This window comes from Tachyglossus aculeatus, chromosome 6 (assembly GCF_015852505.1).
Source record: "Tachyglossus aculeatus isolate mTacAcu1 chromosome 6, mTacAcu1.pri, whole genome shotgun sequence".
NCBI classification, from domain to species: Eukaryota; Metazoa; Chordata; class Mammalia; order Monotremata; family Tachyglossidae; genus Tachyglossus; species Tachyglossus aculeatus.
The window spans coordinates 54,043,408-54,057,149 of record NC_052071.1 but is presented as its reverse complement, the minus strand read 5'-3'; the positions used below and the strand labels follow the sequence as shown (position 1 = coordinate 54,057,149).

At 42.3% G+C, this 13,742-nt stretch overlaps 1 protein-coding gene and 1 non-coding gene across 3 annotated transcripts in view; one reads left to right on the top strand and one right to left on the bottom strand.

The window, feature by feature from the left end:
* Positions 1-13,742, top strand: part of PCDH11X (protocadherin 11 X-linked) — a 1,230,124-nt gene that overhangs the window by 1,125,409 nt on the left and 90,973 nt on the right. The window lies entirely within an intron of this gene.
* On the bottom strand, positions 5,393-5,530 carry LOC119930341. Its single transcript, XR_005451818.1, has one exon. It is a non-coding gene; the product is annotated as a small nucleolar RNA SNORA7 (small nucleolar RNA).

Below are 13,742 nucleotides of genomic sequence, written 5' to 3'. Positions count from 1 at the left end.
TAACAATAATAATAATAATAATAATAGCATTTGTTAAGCACTTAATATGTGCAAAGCACTGTTCTAAGCGCTGGGGGGATACAAGGTGATCAGGTTGTCCTGCGTGGGGCTCACAGTCTTAATCCCCATTTTACAGATGAGGGAACTGAGACTCAGATAAGTGACTTGCCCAAGGTCACACAGCAGATATGTGGCAGAACTGGAATTAGAACCCAGGTCCTCTGACTTCCGAGCCTATGTTGGTTTCACTAGGCCATTCTGCTTCTCATCAGTCAAGGGTTGACACGGGAACTGTGCAATTTTGTTTTCCAGGAGGATGCTTGGTTATATGGATGGATGGAGGGAGGGAGCGCATATTGACATAGAGGTTCCCTAAGACAACATTAAGGCATCAAATGCACATGAACACTGTAAATATATGCATGAATGAGAACATGTGCATATGAGAGCATATGAGGCATATAACCTATGCTTCATTGAAACAAGAGCTTGCAAATGCCCATTTTGCTAATAATTTAGCTATTTCAAGAACAAATCTGTAAGGAATTCAAGAAGGACGAAAGTAGCTGTTTGCTTTCTTCAGTGCCAAATCATTATGGAAGAAAAGAAACAAAACCAGCCAAGTTGAGGGAAAGGGAAATTCACTGGGGTCTCAGGGCTTGAGTTTCGGTACTGGAGTATTTTCCCCAAATCAGGTATCAGTAGCCGCTGGCTCTGCTATGTTAAGAATCTCCACTAGACTTTGCCCTCAAAAACCCGAGGGCAATCCATTAGTATAGGTGGCTTCCTAAAGGGATTTAGGTGACTTGAGGTTAAAGAATCCCTCCCAAAGGATTCCAAAACTCAAAAATGTATCCTCTGGTATACTTTGGGAAAGAATACATCCATCGCTGTATCAAATAGACTCCTAACCATTGGAAGTCAGCTCTTCTCCTCCTGTATAAACTAATTCCTCTCCCACTACAACCCATCCCTCATACTTTTCTCCTCAAACACCAACCTACTTACTGTCCCTCAACCTTCTAGACTGTGAGCCCACTGTTGGGTAGGGACCGTCTCTATATGTTGCCAACTTGTATTTCCCAAGTGCTTGGTACAGTGCTCTGCACATAGTAAGCGCTCAATAAATACGATTGAATGAATGAATGAATGAATCCCAACATTGACCACTTGCTCACATACTCTCTCCTGACTGGAACTCTGGACATGTCAGTCTCCCTCCTCAAAAATCTACAGTGGTTGCCTATTGATCTTAGAGGGGCAGCGTGGCTCAGTGGAAAGAGCCCGGGCTTTGGAGTCAGAGGTCATGGGTTCAAATCCCAACTCCGCCACTTGTCAGCTGTGTGACACTGGGCAAGTCACTTAACTTCTCTGGGCCTCAGTTACCTCATCTGTAAATGGGGATTAAAACTGTGAGCCCCCCATGGGACAACCTGATCACCTTGTAACCTCCCCAGCGCTTAGAACAGTACTCTGCACATAGTAAATGCTTAATAAATGCCATTATTATTATTATTATTATTATTATTATTATTAACCTTCCACTCAATAAATACGTTTAAACGAAAGAATGAATGAACCTTCATATGGAGCGAAAACTTCTCACTATTGGCTTCAAAACTCTCCACCAACCTTGCCCCCTCGTACCTCACCTCCCTTCTCTCCTTCTCCAGCCCAGCCCGCACCCTCCGCTCCTCTGCCGCTAATCTCCTCACCGCTCCTCGTTCTTGCCTGTCCAACCACTGACCCCTGGGGCCCACATCCTACCACTGGCCTGGAATGCCCTCCCTCCTCACATCCACCCATCTAGCTCTCTTCCCCCATTCAAAGCCCTACTGAAAGCTCACCTCCTCCAGGAGGCCTTCCCAAGCTGAGCCCCCCCCCCATTCCTCTGCTCCTCCTCCTCTCCCCATCACCCCTACTCCCTCCCTCTGCTCTACCTCCTTCCCCACCCCACGGCACTTGTGTAAATTTGTACATATTTATCAATTTTTTATTTTATTAATGATGTATATATATATATGTACATATATAATGTATATATATATATATATATATAATCCTATATATCTATTTTGATGCTATTGATGCCTGTGTACTTGTTCTACTTTGTTGCCTGTCTCCCCCTTCCAGACTGTGAGCCCGCTGTTGGGTAGGGATTGTCTCTATTGCCGAGTTGTACTTTCTAAGCACTTAGTACAGTGCTCTGCACAAAGTAAGTGCTTAATAAGTATGATTAAATGACTGAATGAACTCCTTTCCCCTTTATATCGGATAAACCCTTTCCAACTACAGAACCCTAGTATATTCATAATCCATACTAGGAGACTTTTCTGACTGACTCTTCTCTTCCCTATATTCGCCCTCCTTTCTGCATCACTTAAGCACTGGATCTGTACCCCTTAAGCACTTTGAGACTCATTCCATTGCTGGCACACAGCACCCTGATGTGTGTATCTATAGCTATACCTATATCTATATCTATAGTTATAGATATAGCTATATCTAGAGATACTTAGATATAGATATACACACACATAGATATATCTATATCTATAACTATAACTGTAGATAGATAGATATAGATATATAGATAGATAGAGATAGATAGATATAGATATATATCTCCTCATACTATTCTGCTTTCCCTATCTGTAATTAATTTTAACCTCTACCTCCCCATCTAGATGATAAGTACTTTGAAGGCAGGGATTGCCTCTACCAACCCTACAGTAGCATACTCTCCTGAGTACTTTGTATAGTTTTCTATACACCGCAAGTGGTCTAGAATTACCACTGATTGATGAATTGAATAAGAGGATGAAGTTCAATATCCTAATGTTTCTAATTCATATTGTTGAATAAGAAACTAAGATAGCAATGGGGGAGGGGGTAATCTTCCTCAAAGTTCCAGATATTTATTTGAAATATGTACAGGCATATTAAAACAAACCCAAATGTCACTGGAAATAGATAAATGTGATTTTAACTTCATGTTTTCTTGAAAAAAGCTAAAAGAAAATCTGAAATTGTGCTTTCTAACTGATCAGACCATAATGCCATCCAAAATAGAAAACATTTCTTTTTTGGTTTGATTTTGCATTTGCCCTTGTTTTCATTCCTTTAGTTGTCTCTCTATTTCTAATTGAACCTAAAGTAACAGTAGAAAGTTTATTCTTCTCATTAATTGTCAGTTTTCATAAAGTAACACAAACCATTCACGCAAAGTTTAGTGATTCTGGAAAGACCATGGGCATCAGACACTCCTTTATCCTGCAGGCAAAGGGAAGATGGGAGGATGTGAATCCCTCCCAGGCACTAATTGGCAAACTTCTGCATCCAAATGTTGATCGAAGGATGTAGGCAGGGAAAAACCAGTCCTGCCCTCTTAACCAGGATCTGTCCCCTTTGGCCACTTCTCATTCCCAGGAGAAGTCATATGGCTACCTGATAAATTGGGCCCCAGATGGAGAATGTACCCATAGACTCCACCAGGATCTCCACGAAGACTAGGACTGGAGAACTTTTGTTTGCAGGAAACTGATTTCATGTGATTTCACAATTACAGCAGGATTACTTTCAGAATTGAGTGAATCTCAACTACTCTTTATTTACTCTCCTTGGCACACTTCCAGCTTTTAACAAAAGCTGGCTGAAGAATTTGTTTGGGTCCCAAGGAGGTCTGTCCTTGGAATTGCAATTTTTCAAACTACCTGACTTTGGCAAAGGGCATACCCAATATAATGGATGAATCTGGCTCAATGAACCCGAGCGCATGTATCAGTCCATCATTAGTATTTATTGGGTGCTTACTGGGTACACTAGAATAAAAGAGTTAGAAGGTGTGACCTCTAATATAGCATATAGAGTTGAGTTTTAATTTTCCAGAAACAAAAAGTCTTTATAGGAAAACTGTTTACACTATGAAAACAATGAAATTCTGCTAAAATCTGAAGTCAGAACCCAGCAAAATCTGAAAACCTACATGAAATTATGAAGCATCACATTTTCTTTTGGGTTAAAAAAAATTCTAAGAGCATTAACCCAGATCCTCCACTTCGTTAACTGCCAAGGAAAGCACTTTGTCTTAAAAACATTAATTATAATGCTCCAAAAACAATTTGAGACTGAATATAACAACTCATTTGAACTTGGAGGAATTCAGGTACCCAGAGTTTGTTGCATATTTTCAAAAGCTCATGCAGTGGTGGGAAATCCCAGTTTAAAGTCACTACTTTCTTTTAATTAGGTTGATGTTGTATCTTCAACTATATGCTACGCCAGGACTGACGCAGGAAAATACTAGATATAGAAAAAAAGTTGAAAAAAACTCATAAAAAATTCAATTTACTAGGAGGCAGCTAATAAACTATGCAAAGAAAGACTCCAATTATCCTTGGCCTTCATCTTTCTAAAACCCTCCTTCAAGAGTTTAGTTTTCTTCCCATAATTCCCATGTACATTATGTTGAAGTGTGAATTCAGTTGTTAACAAAACTCTTTAAGTTCACCTACACATGTTACCTAGGTAATTGAACTATTATCCCACAGCAAATCCTACCAGGTGTACAGGGCAAGGCACTTATCTTAAAACTACTCAAATACCAAGTGTCACCTTACCTGCAGGATAACAGTTTTCCTGTTATTGGTAGCCTGAAGATTTCACAATAAACATGCTCAGGAATTGAATGTCAACTGATAAAATACAACCTGTGGAATCCAATGCCAATTTTCTGCAGTTGCAGAAAAGTGTGTAATTAGAGACAAAACGTGGGTTCCTGGGAGCTGGACTCCAAATATTACTGTAGGAGAAAACCCTCTAACATGATCTTGGTGATACAGAGAAGCTTTGGGTGGTTTGACTCAAAGACCGTGGACTTGGGGGAAGTGAGGAGCCTGAGGTTATCAGGAATTCACTAATTGTTTTGCTTACCATTCTTTCTTTATTGCTGACTTCGGCCTCATTGGGTACCCACTCTCCCCTTTCTTAGATTCTGAGCCTTTTGTTGGCTAGTGACTATTGGGATTAATGTCCATGGATTAACTCCAATTCTAAATGCAGTGTTTTGGTATTGGAAATATTTGCTATTGATACTGATTCATTTTCCTTCAATGTTTTTGACACTGGAGATCTTACCCCCATCTCAGATTGAGTGACCAAGAATCTAATCTACAAATTGAGGTCTTGTCTTACGCCGCCAAGGTGTTTCCGACCCATAGCAACACTACGGACACATCTCTCCCAGAACGTCCCACTCTTCATCTGTAATCGTTCTGGTAGTGCAGCCATAGAGTTTTCTTGGTAAAAATAGGGAAGTGGTTTACCACTGAAGCTCAAATCTCCGCCCTAGACTCTCCCCCATCCTGCTGCCGCCCAGAAGGGGTGAGTTTTGTCTTGAAGCAGATTGTCTTCCACTCGCTAGCCACTGACGAAGCTAGGGATGGAATGGGTAGGCCTCTGCTTGTCTCTCCCTCCTGTAGCCTAGACTGGTAGAGTTCTGGAAACTCTCCAGGTGTGACCCTGAGAGGGGGTACAAGTGAGGTAGTAGATAGGAAACTCTTGCTTTGCTCCATTCTGCTTTGTTCTCTCTATATCCCTCTTTCTATTGCTCTTCCTTCAGAACTTCATGGGATGGAATCCTCTTAATAGTAATGATGGCATTTATTAAGCACTTGCTATATGCACAGCACTGTTCTAAGCACTGGGGAGGTGACAAGGTGATCAGGTTGTCCCACGGGGGGGCTCACAGTCTTCATCCCCATTTTACAGATGAGGTAACTGAGGCCCAGAGAAGTGAAGTGACTTGCCCAAAGTCACACAGCTGACAAGTGGCGGAGCTGGGAGTTGAACCCATGATATCTGACTCCAAAGCCTGTGCTCTTTCCACTGAGCCACGCTTCTCTTCTCCCTGATCCCTTAATGAATGCAATAGGACAGTGAATTACATGGTTGAAATCTCATCCTTTCTTTACAAACTATAATAAAATATGACATGGACTAATGGCACTCTTCCATGTTACTTAGATAGCATCATTTGCACTATCAATTCATCAACTGTTTTTACTGGGTGTTGATGAATGATGAATGAATCAATGGCATTTATTGAGTGCTTGCCTGGATTCAGAGCATGCAGGTAAACAGTAGTTGGTAGGCATGATCCCTACCCACAAGGAACTCATATTCTACATGGGGAGACAGACATTAAAAGGAGTTATAGACAGGGAAAATGACAGTTTAAGGATATGTACATAAGGACTGTGGGACTTGGGTACTGTGAGTAGAGAAGCAGCGTGGCTCAGTGGTAAGAGCACCAACTTTGGGGTCAGAGGTCATGGGTACTAATCCTGGCTCCTCCACTTGTCTGCTGTGTGACCTTGGGCAAGTCACTTAACTTCTCTGTGCCTCAGTTCCCTCATCTGTGAAATGGGGATTAAGACCGTGAGCCCCACAGGGGACAACCTGATTACCTTGTATCTACCCCAGTGCTTAGAACAGTACTTGGCACATAGTAAGCACCTAACAAATACCATCATTATTATTATTATTATTATAGCATCTTAAGGAATACACACCCAAGTGCATTGGTGTTGCAGTAAGTGCTCAATAAAAATGATCAATTGATTGATTACTTAGCCTCTTTATAATAATAATAATGATGGGATTTGTTAAGCACTTGCTACATGCAAAGCACTGTTCTAAGCGCTGGGGAGGTTACAAGGTGATCAGATTGCCCCACGGGGGCTCACAGTTTTAATCCCCATTTTACAGATGAGGTAACTGAGGCACAGAGAAGTGATGTGACTTGCCCAAAGTCATATGGCAGACAGTTGGCGGAGCCGGAATTTGAACCCATGACCTCTGACTCCAAAGCCCGTGCTCTTACCAATGAGCCACGCTGCTTCTTAATCACAGGCTTAAACTAGTGAGAAACTGTGTGGGTTCTTCTACAACACCTCCACAGGCTCAAGGAATCCTCTAACCTAAGTCAGAGGCAGAAAGCCCTCAAGAAATGGGAGAGGACTCCCCCCCAGCCCCCCTCCAAATCATCATGAAAGAGAGACCTGGGAAAATGCTGGAACTGTGGTGTGTTAAAACCCATTCATGAGGTGTAACGGGGTAGAAATCAGAGTCCCTCCACTCAGTCTGAAGTGGGAAGAGTAGCAAGAGGAAGAATCAGCCAGCAACAATCCATTTAAATCAGCTTTTTAGGTAGGTAGCAGATTGAAATTGGTCTCCCATTGTAATAGTCTCACAAACCTGTAACCTCGGCATTATCTGATGCATCTCTTTCATTCAGCCCACATTTTTAGTCTGTCACCAAGTCCTGCCGATTCAACCTTCGCAAAATCATGAGCCCCGCCCAGGGATCGCTCCCCCACAGTACCAGGCGCTTGACCTAAGAGCCCTTAATAAGGGATTTGACTCCCTTTTTTATTTGGGTGCTCAAATGACATATTCCAAAAAGTAAAACCAACTACCACTGTTACAGCGGAAAGCTTTATTTTACTAAAACAGAGGTTAGGCGCATATGTATACAAACACACACGCGCGCGCATACATACAAAGCACAGCACCTATAGTTACCAATCCAACTGATTTGCCCCAAGTCTTGGTGAAGATGATAGTTTCAAGGAGTCAGACTGCCCACATCTTGTCATCGTCCCGGTTCAAATCTTAGGTGCTGAGGCATGGTTAGCCATCGATGTCTCAGTGCATGACTTTGGTAGTTCCACACTGGGCAAGCCGGACAAAGAGGGCCAGTTCTTTCCCCCTTTTTATCTATCATTCTCGGGGATTGAGCAGAAGGGGGATGCTCAGGATTGCTTGCTATCTTCTGCTTGTTAGGTCATTACTGGACAAGCCAGGGAGGGAGGTGACCCTATTCCTCCACAGGCATAGCCGCATCTGGAAGTCCTTCTCCTGCTCACTAGATCAATGTAGCCTCTCCTTAAGCCCTCAGCAAAACAATTCAGTTCCTCTCCCCAAAACTCCTCAGAGAGATAATACAGTTTCTCCTCCAAATTGTCTTTTGGTCTTGTTGCTCCTGGAGTCCAGTAATACAAGATGGAGTCGTGCTTTGGCCTTGTTGCTCTCGGGGTCCAATAATAGAAGATGGAGTCGTCCTTTGGCCTTGTTGCTCCCGGGGTCAAATAATATACGATGGAGTCACTCTCGCTCACGACACACATCATCACTAAAATCAGCCCTTTCCTCTCCATCCAAACTGCTACCACATCAATCCAAGCAGTTCTTCTACCCCACCTTGATTACTGCATTAGCCTCCTTGATGACCACCTTGCCTCCTATTTCTCCCCACCTCCAGTGCATACTTCCCTCTGCTGCTTGAATCATTTTTCTCCAAAGCTGTTCAGTCCATGTTTCCCCACTCCTAAAAAACCTCAAGTGGTTGCCCATCCACCTCTACATCAAATGGAAACTCCTTACCATTGGCTTTAAAGCACTCAATCATCTTGCCCTCTCCTATCTTACCTCACTGGTTTTCTACTTCAATTCAGCCTACATTCCTTGGTCCCCTAATGCCCACCTACTCCCTCAGTCTCACTGCCAGTCCCCCATCCTGACTCTGGCCTGGAAATCCCTCCCTCTTCATGTCCAACAAATGATCTCTCTCTCAACCTTCAAAGACTTATTAAAAATACTTCTCCTTGATGGTGACTTCCATAGACTAAACATTGCGCAACTAGTAATTCCCCATTTGATCTCTCTCTCGACCTTCAAAGACTTATTAAAAATACTTCTGCCTGATGATGACTTTCATAGACTAAGCATTGCGCAACTAGTAATTCCCCAGTTGATTATGTAGATCTCATGTAGCAGAAGACATTGTTTAGGGAAAGATTCGTTCCTATGATATTGTCATAAACAATATCACAACAAAAAACCCATGTGAGTGGTCAGTCATATGATTTTTCAGCTGGTCCGTCCCCACCCAATGCCTTCATGCCTTTCCCCCTCTAGGTTGTAAGCTTGTTGTGAGTAGGGAGTATGTCTGTCATATTGTTATGTTGTACTCTCCCAAGCACTTTGTACAGTGCCCTGCACACAATAAATGCTCACTATATATGATTGATTGTCCTTGAGAAACACTGTCATAATAATAACAACAATGGCATACATCAAGCCAAGTACTAGAGAAGCAAAGTGGCCTAGTGGGTAGAGCATGAGTTTGGGAGTATGAAGGAACTGGTATTGACACCTGTCATGGTATTAACACCTGTCCTCTCCCGCCCTTCTTGACTGTGAGCCCACTGTTGGGTAGGGACCGTCTCTATATGTTGCCAACTTGTACTTCCCAAGTGCTTAGCACAGAGCTCTGCACACAGTAAGTGCTCAATAAATATGATTGAATGAATGAACCTGTCTACCTGTTTCGTTTTGTTGTCTGTCTCCCCCCCTTCTAGACTGTGAGCCCGTTGTTGGGTAGGGACCAACTCTATATGTTGCCAACGTGTCCTTCCCAGGTACTTAGTACAGTGCTCTGCACACAGTAAGGGCTCAATAAATACGATTGTTGAATGAATGAATGAATGAACTGGGTTCTAATCCCAGCTCCACTGCTTCTCTGCTGTGTTACATTGGACAAGTCGATTCACTTCTCTGTGCCTCAATTACCTTATCTATAAAATGGGGATTAAGACTGTGAGCCCTATATGGGACAGGAACTGTGCCCAACCCAATTATCTGATATCTATCCCAGTGCTTAGTTCAGTGCCTGGCATATAGTAAGTGCTTAACAAATACCACAATTATCATTATTATTATTATGCTTACTATTATTATTACTAAGGACTGGAGTGGTACAAGTTAATCAAGTCTGACACATGGGGCTTACAATCTAAGAAGGAAGGAGAATAGGTAATGGAGGAGAAGCAGCGTGGCTCAGTAGAAAGTGCACGGGCTTTGGAGTCAGAGGATGTGGGTTCAAATCCTGGATCCACCAATTGTCAGCTGTGTGACTTTGGGCAAGTTACTTAACTTCTCTGTGCCTCAGTTAACTCATCTGTAAAATGGGGATGAAGACTGTGAGCCCCCCGTGGGACAACCTGCTCACTTTGTAACCTCCCCAGTGCTTAGAACGGTGCTTTGCACATAGTAAGTGCTCAATAAATGCCATCATTATTATTATCATTATTACTTAACTTCTCTGTGCCTCAGTTACCACATATGTAAAATGGGGATTAAGACTGTGAGCCCCACGTGCATCAACCTGATCACCTTTTATCCTCCCCAGTGCTTAGAACAGTGCTTTGCACATATTAAGTGCTTAACAAATGCCATCATTATTATTATCATTACTACTTAACTTCTCTGTGCCTGACTTACCTTATACGTAAAATGGGGATTAAGACTGTGAGCCCCACGTGCATCAACCTGATCACCTTTTATCCTCCCCAGTGCTTAGAGCAGTGCTTTGCACATATTAAGCGCTTAACAAATGCCATCATTATTATTATTATTATCCCCATTTGACAGAGAAGGAAACTAAGGTACAGGGCAATTAAGTGACTTGCTCAAGGTCACATCTCAGGCAAGTGGCAGAGATTCGAACCCAGGTCCTCTGAGTCCCAGGTTGGTGTTCTTTCCACTGGGTCTCAATGCTCCCCATCCCTCTATAGGTTCAGGTAAATCAGTCTACTTCTTCAAAATGGCCATGATGGCCACTGGGTGCTTGGTGTCACACATGTGATGGCACAGTGCCCTGTATTAGTAGCATTTGTGGCCACCCTATAATAATAATGATGACATTTATTAAGCACTTACTATGTGCAAAGCACTGTTCTAAGCGCTGGGGAGGTTACAAGGTGATCAGGTGGCCCATGGGGGGCTCACAGTCTTAATCCCCATTTTACAGATGAGGTAACCGAGGCCCAGAGAAGTGAAGTGACTTGCCCAAAGTCACCCAGCTGACAATGGGCAGACCTGGGATTTGAACCCATGACCTCTGACTCCAGAGCCTGTGCTCTTTCCATTGAGCCACGCTGCTTCTCCACTCAGAAGACCCTGAGAAGTTCCAGATGCCAGCAGATTTCAAAAAGTATCCTCACAATTCTGGTGTAGTGTCTGCCTCATATCCCTTTTGGAATGAGGCAGACGTATAGATGCTCATCAAGAGCAAGCACGTTTTCAAGAAAGCTATTTTATAAGACTCTAATGTTTAATTAGTAGAATTCCAGCTACGACTACTAATCAGCCAGTTAAGGAAGCAATATTATTAATCACTACTGGATATCTATGCCCACAGGGCTATAGACCGGATATGAACAATAATCTCTTTTTTGTCTCCTAATGTGTATAGCTCAGCTCAACCCCCACTAAACTGAAAATATTAAGCCTCAGTTGAAAATGATTGTAACCAAAGGAATTCATAGATAATAATCATAATAATCCTTGTAGCACTCTGGTATTTTGGAGGATGAAATGTGCACATTATGATCGTTGCCATGGTTTCTACATGTGGACCAGTAAGATTGTGGGAGAAGTGTGATTTGTTATGTTAGTGCCAAACTACGTTAAGAATCTTGGTGTCGAGAGGTGATCTCTGGATATTTTGATATGTTCTTCAATTGTACATGCCTTGCTCATAAGATATGGGAGACTGAAATCCGGGCGATTTGAGAATAAAGTTTAGGTGCTAAAATTCAGAGAGAAACAGGAAGAAGGTGGGGGAATTACTAGGGTTCTGGACGTATCCCTATTATGATCAATGGTTTGCTATTTCTTGATAGTGGCATATTGGTATCTGTCACTTCACTTTCTACAGTGTCCCTCTTTACTCTTGCTCATGAGATATGGGAAACTGAAATCTGGGCGATTTGAGAATAAAGTTTAGGTGCTAAAATTCAGAAAGAAACAGGAAGAAGGTGGGGGAATTACTAGGGTTCTGATTGTATCCCTGTTACGATCAGTGGTTTGCTATTTCTTGATAGTGGCATATTGGTATCTGTCACTTCACTTTCTGCAGTGTCCCTCTTTACTCTTGCTTATGAGATATGGGAGACTGAAATCTCGGCAATATGAGAATAAAGTTTAGGTGCTAAAATTCAGAGAGAAACAGGAAGAAGGTGGGGGAATTACTAGGGTTCTGGATGTATCCCTATTCTGATCAATGGTTTGCTATTTCTTGATAGTGGCATATTGGTATCTGTCACTTCACTTTCTGCAGTGTCCCTCTTTACTCTTGCTCATAAGAAATGGGAGACTGAAATCTGGACGATTTGAGAATAAAGTTTAGGTGCTAAAATTCAGAGAGAAACAGGAAGAAGGTGGGGGAATTACTAGGGTTCTGGATGTATCCCTATTCTGATCAATGGTTTGCTATTTCTTGATAGTGACATATTGGTATCTGTCACTTCACTTTCTGCAGTGTCCCTCTTTACTCTTGCTCATGAGATATGGGAGACTGAAATCTGGGTGATATGAGAATAAAGTTTAGGTGCTAAAATTCAGAGAGAAACAGGAAGAAGGTGGGGGAATTACTAGGGTTCTGGATGTATCCCTATTCTGATCAATGGTTTGCTATTTCTTGATAGTGGCATATTGGTATCTGTCACTTCACTTTCTGCAGTGTCCCTCTTTACTCTCCTCACCATTACAGCTCACGGAAAAGACCTCTTCCTGGGGAAGTGAATTTCTAGATCTGTGAAAAGAATGGGGTTAGGAAAACATTCCTCCGAATCGCCGAAACAGATGAGGATTGCTATAGGCCTTGAAAAAGCAAATGTGTGTTGGAAACCTTCAAGTTTCATTTCTTGGGTGAAATAAATGGTACAGTCGGGCTCTGGGCTGAATTGCATATAGTCAGATGTATGGAGAAAAATGGGGAAAGGAGAAATATAGCCGATCCTTAGGTCAAGATGCTATATGAAATTGTCCTGGCACCTTTGGACATCTGAGACCAATTCACCTTAGTTTGACTCTGTTCATTCTAATTAAGAGGAGTGGTCATTCAATGCTAACTGCGCTAATTAGAGCTTTCAAACTTATTTTCCGTTTATGGCACTGTACCTGCAGTATCAGCTCCTTACCTCATCCTCAAACACTAATGGATTAATCATTTATATTACACGCTCTAATTACTTCAGTTCACCTCTTATTTGTTTTTGACTTCTAAGTGACTTTATGTATGCCAGTATTTTATCGTAGTAGTCCTTGAGGAGGCTAAATGGCTGCTATAAATTATTCTATATATAGTACTTCCCGAAACCATCAACATAATTGAGCTGAACCAAGGTTTGGGGTGAAATGCTACATATTTTCAGTGGTTTTTTTTTTTTGTTTGGAGGGTATAGGAATTTACAAAATATACAATAAGTCAAAAAATTTCATTTGTTTTGTAGAAAAGGGATATTTTTCCTCCCCCGGGTTCATCCTTGGCTGTAGCTAGTTATGCAGATGGGAGAAAATTGTTCCACTCAGCAGACAATACCTTTTCAGGCCCTTATGCTTCCATTTCAGCCCAGTAAATTTGACTTTCGCTCGAAGTGATTTCCAGTTGGGTTTTCCCACTGATGAATCAATCCACCAGGCAAGTCACCCTTCCCTGTTTATAGAATTCAATGGGGAAGATGCCACATGGCAGCTCTTAAGATTCCCAGTTCAGATTCTCAGTTCCCAGCCCTACTGAGAGCTCACCTCCTCCAGGAGGCCTTCCCAGACTGAGCCCCTTCCTTCCTCTCCCCCTCATCCCCCTCTCCGTCCCCCCATCTTACCTCCTTCCCTTC